This window comes from Mobula hypostoma, chromosome 6 (genome assembly GCF_963921235.1).
Source record: "Mobula hypostoma chromosome 6, sMobHyp1.1, whole genome shotgun sequence".
Taxonomy (NCBI): domain Eukaryota; kingdom Metazoa; phylum Chordata; class Chondrichthyes; order Myliobatiformes; family Myliobatidae; genus Mobula; species Mobula hypostoma.
The window spans coordinates 118,987,126-119,002,982 of NC_086102.1; the positions used below are offsets into that span (position 1 = coordinate 118,987,126).

General features: G+C 41.5%; 1 long non-coding RNA gene across 1 annotated transcript in view; it reads left to right on the forward strand.

Annotated features, from left to right (window-relative positions):
- Positions 1–15,857, forward strand: part of LOC134347630 (uncharacterized) — a 99,825-nt gene that overhangs the window by 83,076 nt on the left and 892 nt on the right. The window lies entirely within an intron of this gene.

Consider the following 15,857-nt stretch of genomic DNA (forward strand, 5'->3'; position numbering starts at 1 on the left):
CAAGGAAGGAGTTGTAAAGTTTGATGGCCACAGGCCATAGACTTCCTATGACGCTCTGTGTTGCATCTCGGTGGAATGAGTCTCTGGCTGAATGTACTCCTGTGCCCACCCAGTACATTATACAGTGGATGGGAGACATTGACCAAGATGGCATGCAACTTAGACAGCATCCTTTTTTCAGACACCACCGTCAGAGAGTCCAGTTCCATCCCTACAACATCACTGGCCTTATGAATAAGTTTGTTGATTCTGCTGGTGTCTGTCACCCTCAGCCTGCTGCCCCAGCACACAACAGCAAACATGATAGCACTGGCCACCACAGACTCGTAGAACATCCTCAGCATTGTCCGGCAGATGTTAAAGGACCTCAGTCTCCTCAGGAAATAGAGACGGAGAAGTGATGACCCCCTCCCCACCATTAGACTGTTTGAGGCAACTTATTTTTTATTCTTTTTTACTTCTCTTCTAATATTTGTATATGTGCACTTGTAATGCACATTGGTGATACTGTAATTTCCTTTGGGATCAATAAAGTATCTATCAATCTATTTGGACCAGGCCTGGTGTTCCTGGTGACCAGCGATTTACTCTAACTTACCAAATGATGTGCTCAAATCTTTCTATTGCCTGAGCCTTTGTTACCTCTATCATCTCTTTCAGCACTCCATCATCATCCTGTCTTCACTCCTCCGGTCCCCTTCCTTTCCAGTCCTAATAGAGGGTCCCAAAACATCGGCTATTTATTTCCCTACATAAGTGCTGCTTGACTTGCTGAGTTCCTCCAGCATTTTGTGTGAGTGTGTAGTTCATTGGTCAATTCCTTTCCACAATTCCCTGTAGAAACTCACTGAAGTAATCTCCTTGTCTAAGTTGTTTTCAGTAATTTAGGAAGCTCCCTCTATAATAGTGTACCGCAGTAATTCATGGGCACGTGCTCATTGCTTGAACTCTCATTGGCCAGCTCTCCACCTTGAATGCTGTGCAGCATCTAACTGTATCAATAACATCAGCCTGTCATCAACATTGTAAATTAATTTGGCTAAATGAAAAGCTTTATGTTATCCAGTTGAAAATGGGTGAATCTCTATTTTATTCATGATGACAGAAAAGTGTAAGGTTAGATTGATCGCAGAATAGATTAAAAAGTCAAAACAACTTTGTGGGCTGAAGGGCCTGTACTGAGCTGTAAAGTTCTATGTTCTATGTTCTAATTCATGCATTTAGAGGGGTCTCTTTGCTCTAACTTAAAAGAGGTCAAAATACCAAACTGAGATGCCTTATGACCTGCAGGGTATTTCGAGCATTTTCATGTTTTATTTAAACCCAATCTTTCTCACCAAGCATTTATCACTTTTCTTCACACCTACTTGCCTAATTTTGTTTGATATTCCTATGGAACACTTTCAGATGTTTTGCTACTTTAACCAATGCAAAAACACAAGTTCTTGTTGCATGAAGCAGTGATACAGTCAAACAAAGTTTGCTGGAAAATTTTAAAAAAATTTGGAAGAATGATCAGTGTTTAAAAAATATGCTGCTTATCTTAACAGAGTCAGCATATTATGCAAATTTAACCTATTCTGAAAATGTAAATTGGATTAAATGGAAAATAGTCTTTCCTGTGTATCTAAAAAAATCATAAATCTAACCTTTATTCATAATGATTTTATTCACTGAGCTAAATGGTTTAATACATTTCAAAAGATGTTAATCAGTTTTAATTTGCAGTTAAATAAAGATGATTTTAGTGTGATTGTGCCAAAGGCTTCAATGAGCTCCAGCCAGCCACTGTCAATATTTTTGATAACTTTTCTCTCTGATTGAAACACTCATTTTATAGCTAAGAAACAAGTTTTAGCATTATTTTATTTAATAAAGAGCTCTGCCTATGTTGTATTAACTGTACCAATGCCTATTTGGTTTGATATGCCTATTGCTCTCCCCTCTGCATGGTTTTTACAGCATTGATACTAAAGGTGCTGTTGAATCTGTGTTTTGAAGTAAATGTCAAAGCCACTGATAAAATAAATAAAATACCCAAAATATCCAGAGCACTGGCACTCTTACCACTCGAGCATACTTTTTTATTTTACATGGCGAACAACAGGGGCCCCTGTCACCCACACTGTTCTGAAGTCTGAACAGAGAACAGCTATTTTTATACAGAATTGGCTTGACAGTTATGAATATTGATCATTGTAAATTGTATATATTTGTATTCCTTGCTTGGAAGATCAATCGCCATTCATAATAGAGGTGGCAAAGTCAATCAAAACTTCAAGTGGACAGCTGATGATATTTTGAAGTTAGTAAGGACAATAGAGCCTTAGTTGTTGGGTATACTTCACATCTTTCTGTTATCTCGTCTGTCTCCATTATGTAAATGTAAATTATGTAAAGGGGTGCTATGTTTTAGGAAGAATTTTCTGTAAAAGTTATGGGGCTAAGGGTGAAGTATGTTACTGTAACAATCAAGGGACAGGACTAGACTTAGGTAACAATATGTGAAATGTTGAAACTACTAGTGATCTCCGATCCCATCCTAAAATGAGATCTTTGGCCTGAACCAATGCCATTGAGGGGTTGTTGTTATCTGGTTTATGAGGTAGCATATATGTACCACCTTTCTGACTTTTCCAGAAAGATCTTCCTTAAACATTTTGATTGACTTTAACACCTCTGTTGTGAATGGCGGTTGACCTTGCGAGCAAGGAATTCACAATGATCAATATCATAACTGATAAGCCAATTCTGAATAAAGGAAGCAATTTTCTATTCAGATTTCAGAACAGTCTGGGTGACAACAGCCATGCTTTTCTTCTTGTGCACAAGTAAAATAAAAAAAGAATGCTTGAGTGGTAAGAGTATGTGTGTTCTGGGCCCAGTTATTTTAGTTATTTCAGCGACCATTACTTCAACATCTGTAGTTCTTGGCATGGGGCACAGACATTCTGCGAGTCAGACAGTGGGGAAAGCTCTCTCCGTTCAGCTTCAGTAATACGTATTTAATCTACACTTCTGGGATCTTCCATAATTGCATGGAAGTGATTATCTTTTTCCCCTCTCAAACAACAGACAATCCTTGAAACTTAGGGAGTAATTTTGCCTCAATGGAAACAAAAGGGCTGTTGATCCACACTGCCCTTTGTTCATTGTGGCAACAAGTTAAAATGACTCCCATCAGTCCGAGTGAAGATTTCCTCTGGGGATACATTACAAAGTTGGCCTGCACAATAGCAAAGAGATCTGATCCCAATACCTAGTTTACGTAATGTCTGTGCAAAAACAGGACAGGATATACCTGAAGAGATAATTTATTTCAATGACAGAACACTTAAACCATGCATATGTTAAGGTTTTAAGCTGACAGGCTGATAGTTATGAACTGTTTATGATAATGTTACCTATTTTATGGGGAGAAATTGGGTTGACTGGACCTGAAAGGTACGCACATGGCTTGACTCTTTCCAAAAGGATCACATTAATAAGGATCACACAAAAGTACACTGATATAGCGAAAGCAACATGTTCATGATGGAAGACCCCAATTTTCCACAATTTTCTGTAATACATTAATGAGAAACAAGGAAGTTATCAATGTATATTCATATTTAATGAGCAACAAATAATAATAACCCAGTATTGTACTGATCATTCGAAGCTTCCTCCTTACACATTATGGGTCTTGGATCCTCGCTCACTGTTGGCTCCTGGATTTGAATTGCAAAAAGCTTTTGCTTTAATATGAGCCTTGCTAAGATTTGGTTCTTCACTTGCTGATGTCTCACACTGGATCCAACTCAGATATAGCTTCACAACTGAGTGGGGCACCGTCCAGACTTGGTCCATCTCTGGTGGAGATGTTCCTCAGATTCTCCATCCATGTACATCCCACAGTGCCACAGAGCCCCCACTGGTCCGTCCTGCCACTGCTGTCAGCTCCATTTCCTGGGTGGCCTAAGAACATACCCACATTAGATTTGCCTGAAATTTTTCTCTCTGATTAGGTTCATGATGGCATTTTTGATTCAACTCTGGGAAGTAAATCTGGCTGAAGAAGGCACAGTCTCCTGTTCATCAGGAAGTCTGCAGCTCTGTACCCGTGGAAGTTTATGGAGTTGTTCAGTAAATCAGCGAGAAATTCATCAAGAGTGTTTCATGCTGAGTTCTATATGTCCATGAAACATTTAGTTCTTGGGAGTTTCTCTGAAAATTCCAGCTGGAAGCTGGCTGATAGGAAAGAACAAAAGTATATTTGATGCTGTTCTAGTTCATAAAGTTTGTGAAAAGAGTAAGTAAAAATGGGGGGGGGGAGAGCAAAAAAATAAAAGGACAATTCACCTCCAAATCATTGATGTACATAACAGGCAGTAAAGGTTCTAACACTGATCCTATGATACACCACTGGTCACAGGCTCCTAATCACAAAATGACTCTCATCATCCCCCATTGCTCCTGTTACTAAGCCAAAATTGGATCTGATTGATCAACTTGCCTTGGATCCCGTAAGCTGTAACTGTTTGGATTTCCTGGGACCTTGTAAAAAGATTCTGTGTAGTCCATGTACGTAGCATTAATTGCATTGCTAATATCAATACACTTTGTCACCTCCTGGAAAAATTCCACTCAATTTTTCAAAAGGACCTCTTCCTAACTAAGTCATGTGGATGGGCTTTGATTAATCTCTTTTCCAAACATAGATCAATCCTGTCCCTTAGAACTTTCCCAATAATTCACCAATTACTGATGCCGGATTCACTAGCTCATAGTTGCCTGGTGTATCCCTGCTGCCCTTCGAGAATAAAGGGACCTCATTTGCTGTCCTTCAGATAGCTGGCTCCTATCATGGCCAGCAAAGAAACAAAAATCTTTTTCTGTGCTCCAGAAAATTCCTGTCTTATTTCAAGAGCAGTCTGGAATTCATCTCAACAGGCCCTGCACATTATCCATCTTCAAATTGCTAAGATATAAATAATATTTAGACCTTTTTCAGAAAATCTTAACATATTCAGAATTCCACCATTTCCTTTTCTGAGTCATTCCACTACAAGTCCCTGCCGTTGGTGAATTCAGAGGAAAAGCATCTACCTCACTACTTTCTTTGGATTCCTGCACAGATCATCTCTTTTGTCCCTAATGGGTTCTACTCCCTCCCTGGTTACCTTTTTGCTCCGATTATACTTATTTAATTATTTGGGATTTTCCATAATCATATTTACCAGTGATAATTTGAGCCCTTGTTTTGACTTCCTAATTTCTGTCTGAAGGACTGCCTACACTTCCCAGCTGGGAGGGCCTTTCCTATATTCAATATACCAGTCCTAACATATGATTCCTTCATTTTCTTTTCCCAACTCCCAGTATCCCTTGATATTCAAGGTTCCTTGCATTTGCTGTCCTTACCTTTCACCTTTACAAGAATTTGTTAAGCTGGACTCTCAGTGTCCAGTTTAACAACTTTAAAAGGTTGCCCTTGTCAGATGTAGATTTATCTGCAGGTAATTGAAATCACCCTTCCCCTGGGATCTAGTGCTTTCCCTGTGTATATGATGAATAAACTCTTCTCAGGCTTCCAGCCAGGTACAGGTATCAATTTTAACGGACAATTTGATAGCAAACTCCCACCATCTTCATCATAGGTTATGCCATAAGACTATAATACATAGGAACAGAATTAGGCCATTTGGCCCATCAAATCTGCTCCACCATTCAATCATGGCAGATCCTTTTTTTCCCTCCTCAGCCCCACTCCCCGGCCTTTTCCTCACAACCTTTGATGCTGTGTCCAGTCAGGAACCTATCAAGCTCTGCCTTAAATACAGCCAGCAACCTGGCCTCCACAGCTACCTGTGCTAGTAAACTCCACAAGTTCGCTACCCTCTGGCTAAAGAAATTTCTCCGCATCTCTGTTTTAAGTGGATTCTCCTTCATGCTGAGGCTGTGCCCTCTTATCCTCGACTCCCCCACCATGGGAAATGTCCTTTCCACATCTACTCTCGGCCTTTCAGCATTCGAAAGGTTTCAATGAGATCCCTCCTTGTCTTTCTAAATTCCGGCAAATACAGACCCAAAGCCATCAAACGTTCCTTGTATGATAACCCTTTCATTCCTGGAATCATCCTTGTAAACCTCCTCTGGACTCTCTCCAATGCTAGCACATCTTTTTTTTTTAGATGAGGAGCCCAAAACTGTTCACAATACTCAAGGTAAGGCCTCACCAATGCCTTATAAAGCCTCAGCATCACATTCCTGCTCCTGTATTCTAGACCTCTAACATTGGATTTGCCTTCCTCACCACCAACTCTACCTACATGTTAACCTTTCGGGTGTTCTGCACAAGGACACCCAACTCCCTTTGCATCTCAGAATTTTCGATTTTCTCCCCGTTTAGAAAATAGTCTGTACATTTATTTCTACTACCAAAGTACATGACCATGCATTTTCCAACATCGTATTTCATTTGCTACTTTCTTTCCCATTCTCCTAATCTGTCTAAGTCCTTCTGCAACCTTCCTGTTTCCTCAACACTACCTGTCCCTCCACAAATCTTTGTATCATCTGCAAACTTAGCAACAAAGCCATTTATTCCATCATCTACATCATTGATATACAGTCTAAAAAGAAGTGGTTACAACACCAACCCCTGTGGAACACCACTAGTCACTGGAAGCCAACCAGAAAAGGATCCTTTCATTCCCACTTACCAATCACTCGATGCTCTAACCATGCCAGTAACTTTCCTGTAATACCATGGGCTCTTAACTTGATAAGCAGCCTCATGTGTGGCACCTTATCAAAGGACTTCTGAAAGTCCAAATTTACAACACTCCACTACGTCCCCTTTATCTATCCTATTTGTAATCTCCTCAAAAAATCCCAACAGGTTTGTCAGGCAAGATTTTTCCGGAAGGAAATCATGCTGACTTTGTCCTATCATGACCTGTGTCAGCAAGTACTCCATAACTTCATCCTTAACAATTGACTCCAACATCTTCCCAACCACTGAGGTCAGGCTAACTGGTCTATAATTTCCTTTCTGCTGCCTTCCTCCTTTCTTGAAGAGCTGAGTGACATTTGCAATATTCCAGTCCTCTGGCACCATAGCAGAGTCCAATGATTTTTGAAAGATCAACACTAATGCCTCCACAATCTCTACTGCTACCTCTTTCAGAACCCTAGAGTAGAGTTCATCTGGTCCAGGTGACTTACATACCCTTCGGTCACTTCTCTTACCCCACACCCTTCAACATCTGCCACACTGCTAGTGTCTTCTACAGAGAAGACTGATGCAAAATACTCATTTAGTTCATTTGCCATCTCTTTGACCCCCGTCATTATTTGCCTGGCCTCATTTTCTAGTGGTCCTATATCCACTCTCATCTCTCTTTTACTTTTTACATACTTGAAAAAGATTTCTCTATCCGCTTCGATATCATTTGCTTGCTTTCCAGGCAAGTGGAAAATATTTTGCTATATCTGTGAATTTGTGCTTTGCAGGAAAAGCATTGGCACTAGTTGATTTCCTCACCACAGAATACCAAACCTACATACAGGGAGAGAACAGGGACATTGCAAGGAGCAGTGATATGATGATCAGATTAAACTGAGAGGGGGAGAGAGAGAGAGGAAGAAAGAGAACAGGAATGATGGAGCAATGGGAAAAGGATTGGTGAGGGAGAGTCTGAAAAGAAGAAACAGCAGGAAGGAGAATAAAATGGGCTGGAAGTAGATAAAGCACACCTGCACACTCTCTTGTTTAATCATTAATAATCCATTGGAAATAAATCATGTTACCAGGGAATAATGCATATTATTTAAAGTATACAGTACAATTTCCATCTGATGTTATTCCTACATCCCTGCTGTTCATGGTGTAATTAGCTTCGCATTTCTCAGCAGCAACTACAATAAAAACCCCATTTACAATTACAAATTAAATCAGTATGAGGCCAGGACTGGAGCAATGTTGTGATTGGAAACATTTTCATTGTTTGAGAGCTGCTAAGGAGCTCTGGGTTCAGTGTCGTTTCCTAAAGTATCTCTGACAAAGGGCTAGAAAAGTTCACAGAGTGAGAGGTTTTAAAAGTCGTCGACATTTCTGTTCCGCTGCGAATATGTTTGGCAGCTAGTCATGTCTGTCATGGATGATGTGAGCTTACGTTCTCTAGACAGATAGGGATTCACCAGCAATGCTGAAGATTGATTGATGGTATGTCATTGGAGAGGACATCTAAAGGGAAGTGGCTTTAGAGGGATAATCTGCCCACAGCTGATTCGAGGAAGGTCATCTTGAGTAACATTGATTTTGTTACCTTTTACAAAATCCTCCAGTTTTCACGTCCATTGATATTCATAGGAGTGATAATCAATAAAGATTTATTTTATTCATTAATGAGATGTGGATGTTGCTGACATACAAGAGTGAAATCCCTTACATACTGGAAGCCAAGAATGAGAACAGAATATACAGCCATCTGTGGTGAGAGAACCAGCATTAATGATTCTGGTTATATCTTTAATTAGATTGTTTCCCTCTCTTTCTTAGGCTCCACTCAACTAGGTATCCATTCCGGCCTCTGTACACTAACCCATCACCAATCTAGACACATTCAATGACAGTGGTGTCCTTGGCCAGTTTGTATGTGGCATTGGAGCAACTCTTAGTCATGTAGTCACATGTTTGTAAGGAGCAGAGCAGCCTTGAGATGCCTTTGTGTTGATGATCAACAAGGAGGAAACCTCACTGATAGAGGTCTGCCAATGAGGAAGTCAAGGATCTAGTTGCAGAGGGAAGTACACAGATCCAGGTTTTAAAGCTTAGTGATTAGCTTGGAGGAGATGATTATCGACTATCGACAATAGACAATAGACAATAGCTGCAGGAGTAGGCCATTCGGCCCTTCCAGCCAGCACTGCCATTCACTGTGATCATGGCTGATCATCCACTATCAGTATCCAGTTCCTGCCTTATCCCCATACCTTTGATTCCACTATCTTTAAGAGCTCTATCCATCTCTTTTTTGAAAGCATCCAGAGACTTGGCCTCCACAGCCTTCTGGGGCAAAGCATTCCATATATCCACCACTCTCTGGGTGAAAAAGTTTTTCCTCAACTCCGTTCTAAATGGCCTACCCCTAATTCTTAAACTGTGGCCTCTGGTTCTGGACTCACCCATCAGTGGGAACATGCTTCCTGCCTGCAGCGTGTCCAACCCCTTAATAATCTTATATGTTTCAATAAGATCCCCTCTCAGCCTTCTAAATTCCAGACTATACAAGCCCAGTCACTCCAATCTTTCATCATATGACAGTCCCGCCATCCCGGGAATTAACCTTGTGAACCTACGCTGCACTCCCTCAATAGCAAGAATGTCCTTCCTCAAATTTGGAGACCAAAACTGCACACAGTACTCCAGGTGTGGTCTCACCAGGGCCCTGTACAGCTGCAGAAGGACCTCTTTGCTCTTATACTCAATTCCCCTTGTTATGAAGGCCAGCATGCCATTAGCTTTCTTCACTGCCTGCTGTACTTGCATGCTTGCTTTCAGTGACTGATGTACAAGAACACCTAGATCTCGTTGTGCTTCCCCTTTTCCTAACTTGACTCCATTTAGATAATAATCTGCCTTCCCATTCTTACCACCAAAGTGGATAATCTCACATTTATCCACACTAAACTGCATCTGCCATGCATCTGCCCACTCACCCAGCCTGTCCAAGTCACCCTGCATTCTCATAACATCCTCCTCACATTTCACACTGCCACCCAACTTTGTGTCATCGGCAAATTTGCTGATGTTACTTTTAATTCCCTCATCTAAATCATTAACATATATTGTAAACAGCTGCGGTCCCAGCACTGAACCCTGCGGTACCCCACTGGTCACCGCCTGCCATTCTGAAAGGGACCCGTTAAACACTTTATTTTCTGTCAGCCAGCCAATTTTCAATCCATGTCAATACTCTTCCCCCAATACCATGTGCCCTAATTTTGCCCACTAATCTCCTATGTGGGACTTTATCAAAGGCTTTCTGAAAGTCCAGGTACATTACATCCACTGGCTCTCCCTTGCCCATTTTCATAGTTACATCCTCAAAAAATTCCAGAAGATTAGTCAAGCACGATTTCCCCTTCATAAATCCATGCTGACTTGGACCGATCCTGTTACTACTATCCACATGTGTCATAATTTCATCTTTTATAATTGACTCCAGCATCTTTCTCACCACTGACGTCAGGCTAACTGGTCTATAATTCCCTGTTTTCTCTCTTCCTCCATTCTTGAAGAGAGGGACAACACTAGCCACCCTCCAATCCACAGGAACTGATCCTGAATCTATAGACCATTGGTAAATGATTACGAATGCATCCACGATTTCTAAAGCCACCTCCTTAAGTACCCTGGGATGCAAACCATCAGGTCCCGGGGACTTATCAGCCTTCAGACCCAACAGCCTATCCAACACCATTTCCTGCCTAATATAAATTTCCTTCAATTCATCCATTACCCTAGGTCCTTTGGCCACTATTTCATCTGGGAGATTGTTTGTGTCTTCCCTAGTGAAGACAGATCCAAAGTACCTGTTCAACTCGTCTGCAATTTCCTTGTTCCCCATAATAAATTCACCCACTTCTGTCTTCAAGGGCCCAATTTTGGTCTTAACTATTTTTTTCCTTTTCACATACCTAAAGAAGCTTTTACTATCCTCCTTTATATTCTTGACTAGTTTACCTTCGTACCTCATTTTTTCTCCGCGTATTGGCTTTTTAGTTACCTTCTGTTGCTCTTTAAAAGTTTCCCACTCCTCCGGCTTCCCACTCGTCTTTGCTATGTTATACTTCTCTTTTATTTTTATACTGTCCATTACTTCACTTGTTAGCCACGGCCTCCCCTTACTCCCCTTAGGATCTTTCTTCCTCTTTGGAATGAACTGATCCTGCACCTTCCGCATTATTCCCAGAAACACTTGCCATTGCTGTTCCACTGTCATCCCTGCTAGGGTATTGTTCCATTGAACTTTGGCCAGCTCCTCCCTTATAGCACCATAGTTCACTTTGTTCAACTGTAATACTGACACTTCCGAGTTTCCCTTCTCCCTCTCAAATTGTAGATTAAAACTTATCATATTATGGTCACTACCTCCTAATGGCTCCTTTACCTCGAGGTCCCTGATCAAATCCGGTTCATTGCACAACACTAAATCTAGAATTGCGTTCTCTCTGGTAGGCTCCAGTACAAGCTGTTCTAAGAATCCATCTTGGAGGGACTCCACAAACTCCCTTTCTTGGTGTCCAGTAACAACCTGATTCCTCCAGTCTACCTGCATGTTGAAGTCCCCCATAACATCTGTAGCATTACCTTTGTGACATGCCAATTTTAACTCTTGATTCAACTTACACCCTACATCCAGATTACTGTTTGGTGGCCTGTAGATAACTCCCATTAGGGTCTTTCTACCCTTAGAATTTCTCAGTTCTATCGATACTGACTCTACATCTCCTGATTCTATGTTCCCCCTCGCAAGGGACTGAATATCATTCCTCACCAACAGAGCCACCCCACCCCCTCTGCCATCAGTCTGTCCTTTCAATAAGACGTATACCCTTGAATATTCATTTCCCAGACCCTGTCCACTTGAAGCCATGTCTCTGTTATTCCCACAACATCACACTTACCAATTTCCAACTGAGCCTCAAGCTCATCCACTTTATTTCTTATACTCCGTGCATCCATATACAATACTTTTAATTCATTACTCCCCTCACCTCCCATATCAATTCCTGTTTCACTTGGCCATACTGTATGATCCCTTCTTGAGCTTTCTGCTCTGTTGATTCTGTTGTCCTTCTTAACTTTTCTTATTCTCACTTTCCCTTTTTCTCCATCCTTATGTTTCCAGTTCATCCCCTCCCTCCCACTACTTAGTTTAAACACACCCGTGTTGCAGAGGCAAACCTGCCTGCCAGAATGCTGGTGCCCCGCTTATTAAGGTGCAACCCGTCCCTTTTGTACAATTCATCCTTACCCCGAAACATACCCCAGTGGTCCAAGAATGTAAATCCTTGCTTCCTGCACCAGTTCCTCAGCCACACGTTCAGATCCATTATCTCCCTGTTCTTGACCACTCCAGCACGGGGAACTGGAAGCAAACCGGAGATAACCACCCTGGAAGTCCTGCTTTTCAGCCTTCTTCCGAGTTCTCTGAAGTCACGCAGTAGAATGTCCTTCCCCTTCTTCCCCACGTCAGTTGTGCTGACATGCACCACCACTTCCGGATGTTCAGCTTCACTCTTGAGGATTCCTTGCAATTGGTCCATGACATCCTGGATCCCGGCACCAGGGAGGCAACACGCCATCCTTAAATTTCGCCTGTTGCCACAGAAACCCTAAGCTGAATGCCAAGCTGTAGTCAATGAACTGTAGCCTAATGTATGTGTTCCTGTTGTCCATATGATCCAGAGCAGAGCATATACATCATGAACACAATTTTAGAGCCAGAGACATCATTTCTGCAGTTGCCCTGTAGTGGAGGTAGGCAAATTGGAGCAGACCCAATTATCTCTGAGGCAGTTGATAAGATCCATTACCAACTTCTCAAAGAACTCCACTGTGGTTGATATAAGTGCCACCAGAAAGTAGTCATTGAGTAGGTGGTCAGCTACTGACACTTGGATAAGCATGGCTCTGGACTGTAGTCATCAGAAGTTGAACAACTTTCCATTAGTCATGAAAGTTAGTTCCACTTCTGGAGGACGTTGGTAGTAAGAAAAATTGAGAAAAGTGTTGGGACAATGATACAACCTTGTCTGATGCTAGTCTTTACCAAGAATGGATCTGATGTGAGTCAACTGGTTAATATCATGTCTTGCAATATATAAGATGGAGACAGTTTTTGGGAGGTCCACTGAGTTTCATCATACCCCTGTTTAGCCTTGAAAAGACCCTCCACCAATGCTGCAGTCCTTGTTACGAAGACACTTCCATTGCCCTGCTGAGTAGTCAGTTTTAGTATTTATGTTCAACAACAATGAAGGACCAGAAATGCATTTCCAAATCAAAATGTTGTGTCACTTTGGAATTTCACATGGCTCCATTGCCCTACGCCTCCTTCTAGGTAGGAGTAGCTCTAGATTTAGGGGAAACTTTGAAGAAACCTTGGTGAGGTGCTGTAAGCATTTTTAAGATAGTCATATTGAACAGAAGGAGGAGAAAGAAAATGCTTAGAATGATGAATGGGGTGCTAATCAATTGTACCTGCTTTCTCCTGGATTGTGCTGATCTTCTTTGAGAGCTGTTGGGGCTGGACTTACCCAATAAGTGTAAAGAATTTTTGTTGTACCTGTGATTTTACTTTGCAAGAAAAGCATTGCTGGGAGTTGATTACATCACCACAGGACACCCAGCCCCTAACCCAGAGAAACTTATTTTGCTAATCCGATTACCTTTACAGTCAGTGGTGACTTCACTCACCATTACTGTTCCTCAACCACCGTCTCCCCCCTCCCCCCCACCCGCCAGCTCCTCAAGATATTGATGCTAGGAGACCTCATGGCGATGTTGCCACTGAACATCTAGGAGATTTAGTTAAGCTCCTTCTTCTTCAATATTGTCATTGTCTGGTATTTTCACTTTACCAACTCACGCCTGAATGCTATCTTCATCTTTCTAAATCAAACATTGTACAATCATCAGCAAACACTTTCACTTCTCACTTTTTGAGCATAATTCTAGCTAGTGGAGATATTTCTTCCTGATTTCTTTCAAACTCAATTTTACCATTTATTGAACTGTAACATAGACAAGTTTCTCTATCCAATAATGTTAATTAACCTGCTACTTCCAGAACTCTGTTCGTAATCCAGCTACACCTTAATGTCTCACATAGTTACATGTTGTGTTGTTATCAAAGACATGTTCATCTCCTCACCTCCAGACTTCACTCCAGATCTATATTTGGATCAATACTCTGATGAGGTTTGTAGTCATGGTGATCCCAAATTGAACATTAGTAACAAAGTTACTGGGGAGTGAGTCCCACAATAACAGCAGCTATTGATGGCAGCTTCTGTCAACTTGCTGATGATCAAGAGTAGGTTGATTGGGTAGTAATTACTGTGATTGGATTTTTCCTGTTTTCTATAGATATGAAACACTCCTGTCATCTTTTCTAAAGATGCTAGCATTACACTGTACTGAAATAGCTTACAAGAGGCACAGTTAATTCTGGCATGCAGCTCCTCAGTGTACAACTAGAACGTTATCTGGTCCCACTGCCTTTACTGTATCAAACTTTTTGTCTGTTTCTTGATATCATGAAAAGTGAATCAAATTTGTTGAAGACTGTTTTCTACGATGGTGGCATCATGGGAAGAGGACAATATGGATGATCCATTAGATATTTCTGGCTGTAGATAGCTTCAAACACTCCAACCTTGATTTTGGTCCACATGCTGGGCTTCTCTGTCATTGAAACACCAGACTCAAAATGCTGGAGGAACTCAGAAGTCCAAGCTATGGAAAAGAGTACAGTCGATGTTTTGGGCCGAAACTCTTCGGCAGGACTGGAGAAAAAAAGAAGAGGAGTAGATTTAAAAGGTGGGGGAAGGGGGTGGAGAAACACAAGGTGTCTTTGTAATATCTCTGTTATTGACATTGGATATGTTCCTGAAACCCATCTTCTTGTTGGCTGTTCAGTTACCATACATGTATGGCCAGATGTGACACGGTTAGCTTTGGTATGATTGGAGCCATTGGCTGTGAGGTGCTTCTGCCTGTCTTTTAGGTGCTATGTATGATCATTAGCTCACACTTAGTGGTGGATGTTGCATCTCATTTCTAGGTGTGCGTGGATGGTGCTCTGCATTTCCCATTGAACCAAAGCTGCATCTCTGGCTTGATAGCAATGGTTGAGTGAGGAGTATATTGGGACACAGTCATGCAGTTTGTGATAGTAAAAGTCCTGCTGCTGACGGTCCAAGGTGCCTTAAGGAAACCCAGTTTTGAGCTGCTAGATCAGTTCAGGATGACACTGCCACACTGCACTTGGAGTAATGTGTTCAGGCTTGGTCACTCTGCTACAGGAAGATGTTATAGGGCTGGAAAGAGCGCAGGAAAAGATTTACCAGGATGCTGTCAGGATTTGAGGGAATGAATTGTTGTGAGAAGTTTGACAGCCTAGGACTTTGTTCTTTGGAGTGCAGGAGAATGAGGGGTGATCGTACAGAGGTGCATGAAATCACGAGAGTCATGGATAGATAGGGTAGATGCACACGGTCTTTTCACCAGCATTGGAGAATCAACAACAAGAGGGCATTGGTTGAAGATGCAAAGAGAAAGATAAGAATCTGAATAATCAGAAACTATTACTATACAGACACTTTATAGGAAACTGAAGGGCAATTTTTTCATCTAGAGAGTGGTCTGTATGTGAAAGTGGTTGAGGCAGGTACAACAACCAACAGTTGGACGGGTATATAAATTACAAAGATTTAGAATGATATGAGCCAAACAATGGCAAATGGGTCTAGCTTGGAGGCGCATCTTGGCCAGCATGGACCAGTTGTGATGAGAGGCCTGTTTTCCTGGTGAATAGCTCTAAAATTCTATGAACCTGTAACATATTAGACAAATGGATGTATATTGCAAACATTGCTATTCAACTGAAATTTAACATTTCCCCGTAAGAAGCCAATTCACCAAGGTATATTAAGAGCGGATTTTGGATACTAAGAGTGCTCCTCTGAATGGAATGTGAAACATAGATGACAGAACAGTACAACATATCATGAGCCCTTCACCCACAATGTTGTGCCAACCTTTTGACCTGTTTCAAGTTCAATCTAGCCCTTCCCTCTCA